Source organism: Oncorhynchus keta, unplaced genomic scaffold (genome assembly GCF_023373465.1).
Source record: "Oncorhynchus keta strain PuntledgeMale-10-30-2019 unplaced genomic scaffold, Oket_V2 Un_scaffold_3710_pilon_pilon, whole genome shotgun sequence".
NCBI classification, from domain to species: Eukaryota; Metazoa; Chordata; class Actinopteri; order Salmoniformes; family Salmonidae; genus Oncorhynchus; species Oncorhynchus keta.
The window spans coordinates 61,143-76,149 of NW_026290925.1; the positions used below are offsets into that span (position 1 = coordinate 61,143).

Here is a 15,007-nt window from a genome sequence, read left to right on the forward strand (position 1 = left end):
CATACACATACTGTAGTCTAACCCTGGTGACACTGTGCTCCAGGGTGTTGACCATACACATACTGTAGTCTAACCCTGGTGACACTGCGCTCCAGGGTGTTGACCATACACATACTGTAGTCTAACCCTGGTGACACTGCGCTCCAGGGTGTTGACCATACACATACTGTAGTCTAACCCTGGTGACACTGCGCTCCAGGGTGTTGACCATACACATACTGTATTCTAACCCTGGTGACACTGCGCTCCAGGGTGTTGACCATACACATACTGTAGTCTAACCCTGGTGACACTGCGCTCCAGGGTGTTGACCATACACATACTGTAGTCTAACCATGGTGACACTGCGCTCCAGGGTGTTGACCATACACATACTGTAGTCTAACCCTGGTGACACTGCGCTCCAGGGTGTTGACCATACACATACTGTAGTCTAACCCTGGTGACACTGCGCTCCAGGGTGTTGACCATACACATACTGTAGTCTAACCCTGGTGACACTGCGCTCCAGGGTGTTGACCATACACATACTGTAGTCTAACCCTGGTGACACTGCGCTCCAGGGTGTTGACCATACACATACTGTAGTCTAACCCTGGTGACACTGCGCTCCAGGGTGTTGACCATACACATACTGTAGTCTAACCCTGGTGACACTGCGCTCCAGGGTGTTGACCATACACATACTGTAGTCTAACCCTGGTGACACTGCGCTCCAGGGTGTTGACCATACACATACTGTAGTCTAACCCTGGTGACACTGCGCTCCAGGGTGTTGCATACACATACTGTAGTCTAACCCTGGTGACTACTGATAATCCATAGAACAATGTGAAAGGTGATGAACATGAATTGAAAATGCTGGGGTGCATGTGACACACCTATGTGCCCTTTGTGACACACCTATGTGCCCTTTGTGACACACCTATGTGCCCTTTGTGACACGCTTAGTGCAAGGCACATACTCTTACCTGGATGAGGTGTGAGGGCACGGTAACCACGGCGACAGAGAGCGATGACCTCAGCATGGCCCGGAGGCCGTAAAGGAAGGTGGTGAGGGCGTGGCCGTGGCTTGGGTTTTCACGGCAACACAGGTCGTCATCCCACAGGGCGGAGCCGAGGGAGTGCAACCCGATCCGTAGGATGTTCCGTGACTTGGTCTGTGTAAGAGTGAGTGAGTGAGTGAGTGAGTGAGTGAGTGAGTGAGTGAGTGAGAGAGAGAGAAGAACACAGAGAGAGAGAGAGAATCACCGAGAGAGAATCACCGAGAGAGAGAGAGAGAGAAAGACACTGAGACTCTTGATTAAAACAGTGGATGTAAGGAATTGTCATGGAGTTGAAATGACACATTATCATTGCATTTTTAGCTAAAATATTGGGCATGTGTTTATGACCGTAGAAAAGACTTATTATATTTCTGTTGGTAATTAAAACCCTCACGTTGTGGTAGTAAACACAACAGTGGAGAGTTTACAGACACTAGCAGCCCAACAGGACAGGAGAGTCTGCTCACCAGCACAGACCATCGGAACACAGCCGCCAAACGTGATTGGACACAACTGCCCAATCACAGAGGCCATCTGACAGGGGCACAATGGACCTGTCAGACAGGATTCCAATATGGCTGCCACCCAGAAACGCCGGCACATTCTTGGCACCAGAACGAACCTTGCCGGCCAAGGGGGGCCGTGGGGAGGGGTGGTGGACGGAGGGGTAGAGTGTTACCCTCAAAGTCTTGCCCACCCTCACAAAACACCCTATGACTATAGAATAAAGTGTCTCCCTGCTTTGGTGTTTCCCTTTTTCTCAGTCTCTCGCTTTTCCTTATGTCCCAGCATGCTTTTCTCTATTCTCTCATCCCTCTTACCCTGCTTCTTTCTATGCCCTCTCCAATCTCTCTTTCTCTCCTCTCGTCCATTGATCTAGGGCCTTTTTCAGCATTGGTGCTATCTAAGATAAATAAACCTCATTGTTACTAGGAGTTTCCACTGTTGGCCTTGCACAATCCCAAGGGAGGGGTACCACTCTTCTGTCCTCTTCCCGCTCCCTCTCTCTCTTTCTCCTACACTTCCTGACCAACTTATTCAATCACTCAGTCATTCCTGTTGTCTTTCTCCTTTTCTATTCTCTCACACGTTAATCCCTGACTCACTTCCTGTCTGCTTGTATGTGTGTCAGAGACATCCCACCACAGTTTATCAGACCCCTGGGCTCCAGTGGGAAGGGAACCGTAGTAACATGCCTGTTGCTGTGGCAACATCATGAAGAGGCCAACGTTTCCTCCTATAGAAAGGTGTTTAGTACTCCTATAGAGAGAAGGTGTTTAGTACTCCTATAGAGAGAAGGTGTTTAGTACTCCTATAGAGAGAAGGTGTTTAGTACTCCTATAGAGAGAAGGTGTTTAGTACTCCTATAGGGAGAAGGTGTTTAGTACTCCTATAGAGAGAAGGTGTTTAGTACTCCTATAGAGAGAAGGTGTTTAGTACTCCTATAGGGAGAAGGTGTTTAGTACTCCTATAGAGAGAAGGTGTTTAGTACTCCTATAGAGAGAAGGTGTTTAGTACTCCTATAGGGAGGTGTTTAGTACTCCTATAGAGAGAAGGTGTTTAGTACTCCTATAGAGAGAAGGTGTTTAGTACTCCTATAGGGAGAAGGTGTTTAGTACTCCTATAGAGAGAAGGTGTTTAGTACTCCTATAGAGAGAAGGTGTTTAGTACTCCTATAGGGAGAAGGTGTTTAGTACTCCTATAGAGAGAAGGTGTTTAGTACTCCTGTAGAGAGAAGGTGTTTAGTACTCCTATAGGGAGAAGGTGTTTAGTACTCCTATAGAGAGAAGGTGTTTAGTACTCCTATAGGGAGGTGTTTAGTACTCCTATAGGGAGAAGGTGTTTAGTACTCCTATAGAGAGAAGCTGTTGAATACTCCTATAGAGAGAAGCTGTTTAGTACTCCTATAGGGAGGTGTTTAGTACTCCTATAGAGAGAAGGTGTTGAGTACTCCTATAGGGAGAAGGTGTTTAGTACTCCTATAGAGAGAAGGTGTTTAGTACTCCTATAGAGAGAAGGTGTTTAGTACTCCTATAGAGAGAAGGTGTTTAGTACTCCTATAGAGAGAAGATGTGTAGTACTCCTATAGGGAGGTGTTTAGTACTCCTATAGGGAGAAGGTGTTTAGTACTCCTATAGAGAGGTGTTTAGTACTCCTATAGAGAGAAGGTGTTTAGTACTCCTATAGAGAGAAGGTGTGTAGTACTCCTATAGGGATGTGTTTAGTACTCCTATAGGGAGAAAGTGTTTAGTATTCCTATAGAGAGAAAGTGTTTAGTATTCCTATAGAGAGAAGGTGTTTAGTACTCCTATAGAGAGAAGGTGTTTAGTACTCCTATAGGGAGAAGGTGTTTAGTACTCCTATAGAGAGGTGTTTAGTACTCCTATAGGGAAGGTGTTTAGTAACTCCCTATAGGGAGAAGGTGTTTAGTACTCCTATAGGGACAAGGTGTTTAGTACTCCTATAGGGACAAGGTGTTTAGTACTCCTATAGAGAGAAGGTGTTTAGTACTCCCATAGAGAGAAGGTGTTTAGTACTCCTATAGAGAGAAGGTGTTTAGTACTCCTATAGAGAGAAGGTGTTTAGTACTCCTATAGAGAGAAGGTGTTTAGTACTCCTATAGAGAGAAGGTGTTTAGTACTCCTATAGAGAGACGGTGTTTAGTACTCCTATATGGAGGTGTTTAGTACTCCTATAGAGAGAAGGTGTTTAGTACTCCTATAGGAGAAGGTGTTTAGTACTCCTATAGGGAGGTGTTTAGTACTCCTATAGGGAGGTGTTTAGTACTCCTATAGGGAGAAGGTGTTTAGTACTCCTATAGGGAGAAGGTGTTTAGTACTCCTATAGGGAGAAGGTGTTTAGTACTCCTATAGAGAGAAGGTGTTTAGTACTCCTATAGAGAGAAGGTGTTTAGTACTCCTATAGAGAGAAGGTGTTTAGTACTCCTATAGAGAGAAGGTGTTTAGTACTCCTATAGGAGAGAAGGTGTTTAGTACTCCTATAGGGAGAAGGTGTTTAGTACTCCTATAGAGAGAAAGTGTTTAGTACTCCTATAGAGAGAAGGTGTTTAGTACTCCCATAGAGAGAAAGTGTTTAGTACTCCATAGGGAGAAAGTGTTTAGTACTCCTATAGAGAGAAAGTGTTTAGTACTCTATAGAGAGAATGTGTTTAGTACACCTATAGGGAGAAGGTGTTTAGTACTCTATAGAGAGAAAGTGTTTAGTACTCCTATAGAGAGTCGGGGAACAGTGCCAAAACACAGCCCAAACCCACCAACCAGAGCCCCACCATACAGCCAAGCCAAGCAGTACTGCCCCAGAACAAGAGACACCTGACAGTCAAGCCAGAAAACACCAAATTATAGCAAAGAAGGAGTAACATATAGGGCCCAAAGAGACTGCATTATGAAGTGATAATATTATGCCTGGTTTCTGTAGCCAACATCCAAGACAAACAGTATGAGCAGGGTGGACACACACACACACACAGTCTTCCCTATACTGGAAATTCTTGTGATGGTGCCCATGTCCTGTCTGCATTCCTCTGCTCTGCCAAAAGCGCTTTGATGATGTCAGAGCTTAATTAATTAATGATTGACAGCGCTGGGTCAGGGGGTAATCCTGTGTGTGAGTGACAGGGGGAGAGGGGGAGGAGGCTCCAGGTGAGGAGCAGAGGGGTCACAGAATCTAGGTGATCTGCCCCTCCACCGGTCCACACACCTCAGTGGAAAACTAAAATAGAAACACCGAGAGAGACAGATGGCATTTCTGACATTCTGAAGAGGATTGATAATCATTAAAACAAAGATATGTTTCAAAGATGGGACACACACACACACACACACACACAGCTGTCTGCTCTGCTGCCAGGATCACCATAACACTGATGAAGTCATTCTAGTCAGGTGTGAGAGGAATTCACATGGTAACTTGAAGAGGGGTGTTGGGAAGGGCAGTTATTTGATATGGATGAGATTATAGCTAACAGTAGAGAGGAGCAGGTTAGAGTATAGCTAACAGTAGAGAGGAGCAGGTTAGACATAGCTAACAGTAGAGAGGAGTAGGTTAGAGTATAGATAACAGCAGAGAGGAGTAGGTTAGAAAATAGCTAACAGTAGAGAGGAGCAGGTTAGAGTATAGCTAAACAGCAGAGAGGAGTAGGTTAGAGTATAGCTAACAGTAGAGAGGAGCATAACAGGGGCATTAGCCAACAGCAGAGGACATAGTTTAGGCATAGCACAGTAGAGAGGAGCAGGTTAGAGTATAGCTAACAGCAGAGAGGAGTAGGTTAGAGTATAGCTAACAGTAGAGAGGAGCAGGTTAGGGTATAGCTAACAGTAGAGAGGAGCAGGTTAGAGTATAGCTAACAGTAGAGAGGAGCAGGTTAGAGTATAGCTAACAGTAGAGAGGAGCAGGTTAGAGTATAGCTAACAGTAGAGAGGAGCAGGTTAGAGTATAGCTAACAGTAGAGAGGAGCAGGTTAGAGTATAGCTAACAGTAGAGAGGAGCAGGTTAGAGTATAGCTAACAGTAGAGAGGAGCAGGTTAGAGTATAGCTAACAGTAGAGAGGAGCAGGTTAGAGTATAGCTAACAGTAGAGAGGAGCAGGTTAGAGTATAGCTAACAGTAGAGAGGAGCAGGTTAGAGTATAGCTAACAGTAGAGAGGAGCAGGTTAGAATATAGCTAACAGTAGAGAGGAGCAGGTTAGAGTATAGCTAACAGTAGAGAGGAGCAGGTTAGAGTATAGCTAACAGTAGAGAGGAGCATATTAGAGTATAGCAGTGTCAGGAGTATAGCTAACAGTAGAGAAGAGCAGGTTAGAGTAGTTAGCAGGTTAGAGGATAGCCAACAGTAGAGAGAAGCAGGTTAGAGCATAGCTAACAGTAGAGAGGAGCAGTTTAGAGTATAGCTAACAGCAGAGGAGCAGGTTAGAGTATAGCCACCAGCAGAGAGGAGCAGGTTAGAGTATAGCTAACAGCAGAGAGAAGCAGGTTAGAGTATAGCTAACAGTAGAGAGGAGCAGGTTAGGTATAGCTAACAGTAGAGAGGAGCAGTTAGAGTATAGAAGCACAGTAGAGAGGAGCAGGTTAGGGTATAGCACAGCAGAGAGGCAGGTTAGAGTATAGCTAACAGCAGAGAGGAGCAGGTTAGAGTATAGCTAACAGCAGAGAGGAGCAGGTTAGGGTATAGCTAACAGTAGAGAGAGGAGCAGGTTAGGTATAGCTAACAGTAGAGAGGAGCATGTTAGAGTATAGCTAACAGTAGAGAGGAGCAGGTTAGAGTATAGCTAACAGTAGAGAGGAGCAGGTTAGGTATAGCTAACAGTAGAGAGGAGCAGGTTAGAGTATAGCTAACAGTAGAGGAGCAGGTTAGCATAGCCAACATAGGAGCAGGTTAGAATATAGCGAACAGTAGAGAGGAGCAGGTTAGGGTATAGCTAACAGTAGAGAGGAGCAGGTTAGAATATAGCTAACAGTAGAGGAGCAGGTTAGAGTATAGCAACAGTAGAGAGGAGCAGGTTAGGGTATAGCTAACAGTAGAGAGGAGCAGGTTAGAGTATAGCTACCAGCAGAGAGGAGCAGGTTAGAGAGCAGCTAACAGTAGCAGGCTAGAGTATAGCTAACAGTAGAGAGGAGCAGGTTAGAGTATAGCAGGTTAGAGGATAGCTAACAGTAGAGAGAAGCAGGTTAGAGTATAGCTACACAGTAGAGGAGCAGGTTAGAGTATAGCTAACAGCAGAGAGGAGCAGATTAGGCATAGCCAACAGCAGAGAGGAGCAGGTTAGGGTATAGCTAACAGTAGAGAGGAGCAGGTTAGGTATAGCCAACAGCAGTAGAGGAGCAGGTTAGAGGATAGCTAACAGCAGAGAGGAGCAGGTTAGGGTATAGCCAACAGTAGAGAGGAGCAGGTTAGAGTATTAGCCAACAGCAGAGAGGAGTAGGTTAGAGCATAGCTAACAGTAGAGAGGAGTAGGTTAGCCAACAGCAGAGATGACAATAGGGTATAGAAGCCAACAGTAGAGAGGAGTAGGTTAGAGTATAGCTAACAGTAGAGAGGAGCAGGTTAGGGTATAGCTAACAGTAGAGAGGAGCAGGTTAGAGTATAGCTAATACAGAGAGGAGCAGGTTAGAGTATAGCTAACAGTAGAGAGGAGCAGGTTAGGGTATAGCTAACAGTAGAGAGGAGCAGGTTAGAATATAGCTAACAGCAGAGAGGAGCAGGTTAGAATATATAGCTAACAGTAGAGAGGAGCAGGTTAGAGTATAGCTAACAGTAGAGAGGAGCATGTTAGAATATAGCTAACAGTAGAGAGGGAGGTTAGGGAGCAGGTTAGAGTATAGCTAACAGTAGAGAGGAGCAGGTTAGAGTATAGCCAACAGTAGAGAGGAGCAGGTTAGAGTATAGCTAACAGCAGAGAGGAGCAGGTTAGGGTATAGTCAGCAGAGAGCAGGTATAGCTAACAGCAGAGAGGAGCAGGTTAGAGTATAGCTAACAGTAGAGAGGAGCAGGTTAGAGTATAGCTAACAGCAGAGAGGAGCAGGTTAGGTATAGCTAACAGCAGAGGAGCAGGTTAGAGTATAGCTAACAGCAGAGAGGAGCAGGTTAGAGTATAGCTAACAGCAGAGAGGAGCAGGTTAGAGTATAGCTAACAGCAGAGAGAGCAGGTTAGAGTATAGCTAACAGCAGAGAGGAGCAGGTTAGAGTATAGCTAACAGCAGAGAGGAGCAGGTTAGAGTATAGCTAACAGCAGAGAGGAGCAGGTTAGGGTATAGCTAACAGCAGAGAGGACAGGTTAGAGTATAGCCAACAGTAGAGAGGAGCAGGTTAGAGTATAGCTACAGCAGAGAGGAGTAGGTTAGAATATAGCTAACAGTAGAGAGGCAGGTTAGGTATAGCTAACAGTAGAGAGGAGCAGGTTAGGGTATAGCTAACAGTAGACAGGAGCAGGTTAGAGTATAGCTACCAGTAGAGAGGAGCAGGTTAGAGTATAGCTAACAGTAGAGGAGCAGGTTAGGTATAGCTAACAGTAGAGAGGAGCAGGTTAGAGTATAGCTAACAGTAGAGAGGAGCAGGTTAGAATATAGCTAACAGTAGACAGGAGCAGGTTAGAGTATAGCTAACAGCAGAGAGGAGCAGGTTAGAGTATAGCTAACAGTAGAGAGGAGCAGGTTAGAGTATAGCTAACAGTAGAGAGGAGCAGGTTAGAGTATAGGTAACAGCAGAGAGGAGCAGGTTAGAGTATAGCTAACAGTAGAGAGGAGCAGGTTAGGGTATAGCTAACAGTAGAGAGGAGCAGGTTAGAGTATAGCTAACAGTAGAGAGGAGCAGGTTAGAATATAGCTAACAGTAGAGAGGAGCAGGTTAGAGTATAGCTAACAGTAGAGAGGAGCAGGTTAGAGTATAGCTAACAGTAGAGAGGAGCAGGTTAGGGTATAGCTAACAGTAGAGAGGAGCAGGTTAGAATATAGCTAACAGTAGAGGAGCAGGCTGTAGCTAACAGTAGAGAGGAGCAGGTTAGGGTATAGCTAACAGTAGAGAGGAGCAGGTTAGAGTATAGCTAACAGTAGAGAGGAGCAGGTTAGAGTATAGCCACAGCAGAGAGGAGCAGGTTAGAGTATAGCTAACAGTAGAGAGGAGCAGGTTAGGTATAGCCACAGTAGAGAGGAGCAGGTTAGGGTATAGCTAACAGTAGAGAGGAGCAGGTTAGAGTATAGCTAACAGTAGAGAGGAGCAGGTTAGGGTATAGCTAACAGTAGAGAGGAGCAGGTTAGGTATAGCTAACAGTAGAGAGGAGAAGGTTAGAGAATAGCTAACAGCAGAGAGAGAGCAGGTTAGACATAGCTAACAGCAGAGAGGAGCAGGTTAGAGTATAGCCAACAGTGCAGAGAGGAGCAGGTTAGAGTATAGCTAACAGCAGAGAGGAGCAGGTTAGAGTATAGCTAACAGCAGAGAGGGGAGCAGGTTAGAGCATAAAGCACAGCAGAGAGGAGCAGGTTAGAGCATAGCTAACAGCAGAGAGGAGCAGGTTAGAGCATAGCACAGCAGAGAGGAGCAGGTTAGAGTATAGCTAACAGCAGAGAGGAGCAGGTTAGAGCATAGTAACAGCAGAGAGGAGCAGGTTAGGAGCATAGCTAACAGCAGAGAGGAGCAGGTTAGAGTATAGCCAACAGTAGAGAGGAGCAGGTTAGGCAGGCTAGAGCATAGCTAACAGTAGAGAGGAGCAGGTTATATAGCAATAACAGTAGAGAGGAGCAGGTTAGAGTATAGCTAACAGCAGAGAGGAGCAGGTTAGAACATAGCGAACAGTAGAGAGGAGCAGGTTAGAGCATAGCCAACAGCAGAGAGGAGCAGGTTAGATATAGCTAACAGTAGACAGGAGCAGGTTAGAGTATAGCTAACAGCAGAGAGGAGCAGGTTAGAGTATAGCTAACAGCAGAGAGGAGCAGGTTAGAGTATAGCTAACAGCAGAGAGGAGCAGGTTAGAGTATAGCTAACAGCAGAGAGGAGCAGGTTAGAGTATAGCTAACAGCAGAGAGGAGCAGGTTAGAGTATAGCTAACAGCAGAGAGGAGCAGGTTAGAGTATAGCTAACAGTAGAGAGGAGCAGGTTAGGGTATAGCTAACAGTAGAGGAGCAGGTTAGAGTATAAATTCAACAGTAGAGAGGAGCAGGTTAGAGTATAGCCACACAGCAGAGAGGAGCAGGTTAGAATATAGCGAACAGTAGAGAGGAGCAGGTTAGAGTATAGCCAACAGAGAGAGAGGAGCAGGTTAGAATATATTAACAGTAGAGAGAGGAGCAGGTTAGAGTATAGCTAACAGTAGACAGGAGCAGGTTAGAGCATAGCTAACAGTAGAGAGAGGAGCAGGTTAGAGTATAGCTAACAGCAGAGAGGAGCAGGTTAGAGTATAGTTAACAGCAGAGAGGAGCAGGTTAGAGTATAGCCAACAGTAGAGAGGAGCAGGTTAGAGTATAGCCAACAGCAGAGAGGAGCAGGTTAGAGTATAGCTAACAGTAGAGAGGAGCAGGTTAGAGTATAGCTAACAGCAGAGAGGAGCAGGTTAGATAGCTAACAGCAGAGAGGAGCAGGTTAGAGTATAGCTAACAGCAGAGAGGAGCAGGTTAGAGTATATTAACAGCAGAGAGGAGTAGGTTAGAGTGCATAGCTAACAGTAGAGAGGAGCAGGTTAGGGATAGCTAACAGTAGAGAGGAGCAGGTTAGAGTATAGCTAACAGTAGAGGAGCAGGTTAGAGTATAGCTAACAGTAGAGAGGAGCAGGTTAGGGTATAGCCACAGCAGAGAGGAGCAGGTTTAGAGTATAGCTAACAGTAGAGAGGAGCAGGTTAGGGCATAGCCAACAGTAGAGAGAGGAGCAGGTTAGAGTATAGCTAACAGCAGAGAGGAGCAGGTTAGAATATAGCTAACAGTAGAGAGGAGCAGGTTAGAGTATAGCCAACAGTAGAGAGGAGCAGGTTAGAGAGAAGCACAGTAGAGAGGAGCAGGTTAGAGTATAGCCACAGTAGAGTAGTCAGGTTAGGGTAGATATGTCAGGTTAGAGTATAGCTAACAGTAGAGAGGAGAAGGTTAGAGTATAGTTAACAGCAGAGGAGCAGGTTAGAGTATAGCCAACAGCAGAGAGGAGCAGGTTAGAGTATAGCCACAGTAGAGAGGAGCAGGTTAGAGTATAGCTAACAGCAGAGAGGAGCAGGTTAGAGTATAGCTAACAGCAGAGAGGAGCAGGTTAGAGTATAGCTAACAGCAGAGAGGAGCAGGTTAGAGTATAGCTAACAGCAGAGAGGAGCAGGTTAGAGTATAGCTAACAATAATGTGTGCCCAGGCGGACTGGGATATGGTCATTGAAAGGGCAGGAGGTCTTTGGGACCCTATATGGGGAACTCTTTGCAGAGAGAATAGCTGTAATTTGGATGGGAGTCTAGGGGTAGTGACAGGACTATGGATGTGTGAGAGTGAGTGTACCACCTGGGGACGGATCCATCAAAGCCTTCCTGTGGATGACCTCCTGAGATTGTTCAGCAGAGAGGAGTAGGTCTCTGGCATAGGGCTGGAGAAAGGGTGAAGAGGAGGGGTAAAGAGAGGGAAGAGGAGGAGAGGAGAAAGAGGAAGGAGGGTAGAACATGAGGTTATTGCAGGACAGGTATCAAGTCTCAACAGACGAAGTCAAATGCTCCTTATCCCCCATGACAGGGCTTTACAATGACCACTAGAGCAGATGAATATAATGGAGGAGCCTTATCAAGAGATTCAATTAATTTATTCAGGTAATCTAATTAAAACCTGGTGGCCTGTCAGCTCCCCGAGGGTCCGATTGAGTGTAATGACACACACAGACACACACACACACTAGCTGAGAAAGGTTATTTAATGGGTTGCTGGTTACGATTGGATGGGCACAGTGTTAGAATGGTTAATGAAGGTAAGATGTGCACCATTGACAAGGGACACAAGTCACCACAATAGATTTCTGCCTTTCTCTAATAACCACAAACCACCCTAACATAACCTCCTGCCAAGTCAACCATGTGCCAACATCATGGTCAGGGTAAAGTTTTACACAGAAATCCTTCCTCTAAGATCAGCTGGCTATAGTAACAACCACTGTCCATTGAGTCTTACAGTAGGTCGTTACGCTAGCCAGCAATTACAGGCTAACAGAACTAAAGAACATTTTACCCACAGGGAACAGACAGACACACACCAGCCAGACATCAGGTACATATACATATGCCTAAACAAACACCAGGCAGACACAGTACACACTTCCTCATATAGCTACATATAGAACAAACATATTGCCTCCGATTGTTCATCATTAACAAAAACAATGGCGCCTTCTGACCCTGCAGGGTTCATAGCAGAACCATTCCACCAGGCTTCCTCCACTTGGTGGCCATTGTGTTTGAGGGCATTGTGCTTCGTCCGCCCACTGGGCACCCTCCATTCAGGTGGTGCTGAGGGCTAGGTGCTTAGCCACGGGGCTAGCGCATGTGCTAATTAGTATCATACTAGGAGGCCACATTAGCTCAATGCTACCTCCTCCTCCTCCACTCTAAGGAGAAAGGAGAGAGAGGGGAGGCTTGGTCTTCAACAACAGGGGCTGTATCACCTAGAGAGCAATTTGTGCCAATTATGCCAGCGAGTGAAACTGAGCAATTTAACAGCCAGGGTAGCAACATGGGGTGGTGGCCACGTGCAAGAGGGGAGGCTAGGGAGTGAGAATGTGTGTATGTCTGTTTGTCTGTCTGTGTGTGTATGTCTGTCTGTGTGTTTATGTGAGCAGTGCAGGTATAGCTTCCTGCTGACCAGCTGTCATGTTGTCTGGCAGATCAGTGTTCTATTCAGAGAACCCGATGGGCAGTGCCACTATGATGGCAATGCCACTGTCAGACTTAATTACTAACCCACAGAACGACAGAGAAGGATGGATTCTGTCTAACAACGTAAAAGGACAAAAACAAAAGGATTTCCTATGACAATGATTTACTCAACACTGCTCAGTGATAGTAAATATGAGTCAACTGAAATTGGCCAGACACACTCACTGCTGCTTGCATGGTCCAGAGTTAAAGGGTGTCTGTTTGCAGACATGAAAGCAGAGGGGTTCTATAAAACCTATCTCCGCTCCAGATTGGCCTGTTTGCCAATCGTGTCTGACTCGGTATCTGACTGTGTGTGTGTATATGCGCTTGTGTGTCTCACCGCTCTCTTCTCGTAAAATAGTGTGCCTGACCTCTGAACCCTAAGCACACTCAACGATGAACAAAACAAACTCACAGCAAACGGTCCCCTACATTCACCACCAAAGCCTTTTTCTCTGCTGAATGTCTCATCTCAGCCAACCAGCCTTCCTACCTAAAGACTGACCCTGTTTTTATACAAGCTTAACCAGCTGGTTATAAACATCAGACACTGACCATAATAGACCATCCCGATCTGATGTGGGGGGTTAGTTAGAGTAACTGTCTAAACATTGCCCATCTACAATTACTCTTCACACTGTAGGTTAATCCCAACCTAATCCAAAAGCTTCTCCAAAATATGACAATAGTGTCTCAGATGCTTCCAAAACGTGATACGTATACTACTAGATATGTGTCAGCACGGTTGGCTCCTCAGGTTGTAGGGTGAGCTTCTCAGGGTTTTGACTAAGTTCTCTTAGAGATACAGTACATTTGCACAATATATTGTGTAAATAATTCTGAGCACCATGAAGAGATAAGGGGTGGTAGTGTTCAGGGGTTGCCGGGTTACCTCTGGGGGGTGGTAGCGGGGTGATGTCACAGTGGTGGAGTGTTCTGAAGGTATAGGCCGTGGCACCTGGCTGCCTGGCAGATCTCAGGGTCCATTGTCTTGAGACGCCGTAGTAGTGTCCGAACCCTCGACGAGGACGCCAGGGTCAGCCTGAGGGTCAACAGTTGGGGTGTTGAGAGAAAAGCCGTGTCCATTTGACACTGCTGCTGACCACATTGCAACTAGGGTAGATAATCCTACTGTGTAAGTGTGAAACGTCCCTACCTTTCAACAAGTAGAGTATGATAACTTTAAATAAATTACCTGCTCATAGTTCATACAAGTGTTTCAAAAATCCTGTTTGATCAAATAAAACCTGCAGAGAAGTTAAACTCCTACAACCAGCATGTTAATCATGTTTCCACATAATCATCCACTTGTGGCTGTGAAAAAACAGCCGTGTCGGGTCTGAGGGGGAGTAGAAGGATGTTTTCTCCTGGTGAAAGGGAGAGTCTGTAGCCCTGCTTTCCCCAGTGAAAGCAACCAGGGCCCCATTGTCAGACGGGCTCTGCAAATCTACCACTAATCTGGATTAGGGCCCCGGGTGTGTGCCCCTCTCCTGACAGGATGGGCGCAGGCCAGGAGGAGTGGGGGTCAGTGGCTCATCTTCTTGTAAGCAGGGGGAGAACCGCTTAGTGTTCCAGGGCTCGCCCCGGCCACCTCACCTTTGATCTGATGTCTTCATTGGACAGGGGCGACTGTGGAGAGGGTTGGCAGGAGAGGTGTGTAGGGGGAATGGGGGTAGAGGGGACTCCAGGGAGTGAATTTGGGATGTAAATCCTCTGGCTGGGGCTTATTGACAGTTTGGTTTGTAAAGTCTGTTTTGGGAGGGTGGGGAAGGGGCAGAGGTGAGGGAAAGACACAGAGATAAAGACGTCTCCAGAGAGAGACAGAGAAAAGAGATCTCCAGGGACTTGTTGGTAGGTTGTTAATCCACATAGCGATGTGGATTATATCCCTGGGCAGGGGAGAGAGGAGGAGAGAGTGGAGGATGGAAGGGGTCACCATTCCTCTGCCAGCGCCCCATAGACAGGGATTTAAGAGGGGACAGAGGGACAGATCTGTTAGTGAGGGTTAAGGCGGGTGGCGTGCCATTAGATGTGGCTGCAGGTACCCTGGTTTCCCAGGCTAGGCAGGGTGTGTATGTCGACAGGCCCCCCACCTCGCAGCAGCTAAGTGTGAGTAATCTCCATCAGCTCTGAATGGAGAGGCTAGAGTTTAGGAGCTGATGGATTTAGAGGGAAGACCATCACCCCCATAGAACCAAGAGCTAGACCTGTGCCCCATGCCGACTGCCTACACACATACGTTTACCTGTACTTTTGGCAGGTTCTGGTAGCGCCAGGCGATCTTCATGGCCTCCCTGACTCTCAGGGTCACATGACTTTGCCTGGTCCTCTGTTTTGGGGCTGGCGATGTCATCCAGGATGGGGGCGGGAGTTCCTACAGATAATAACACAATTGCATTGTTTATACACTATTCTATTTTATTCAGTCTTCAGGCTGTATTGTGTAGAATTCAGCATGATGGCAAATAATATGAATCAACACATACATTTGGTGTTACTGTGTGAAACAAGAGTCCTTGTCATGTAGTAGACTAGGAAGCTGGTGTATATGAGGTGTCATGTTGTTTTCTCAATAAAGTGGCA

The 15,007-nt window shown here is 46.2% G+C and overlaps 1 pseudogene; it reads right to left on the reverse strand.

Moving 5' to 3' along the window:
• LOC127928763 (elongator complex protein 4-like) overlaps positions 1-15,007 on the reverse strand; it is a 45,306-nt pseudogene that overhangs the window by 13,274 nt on the left and 17,025 nt on the right.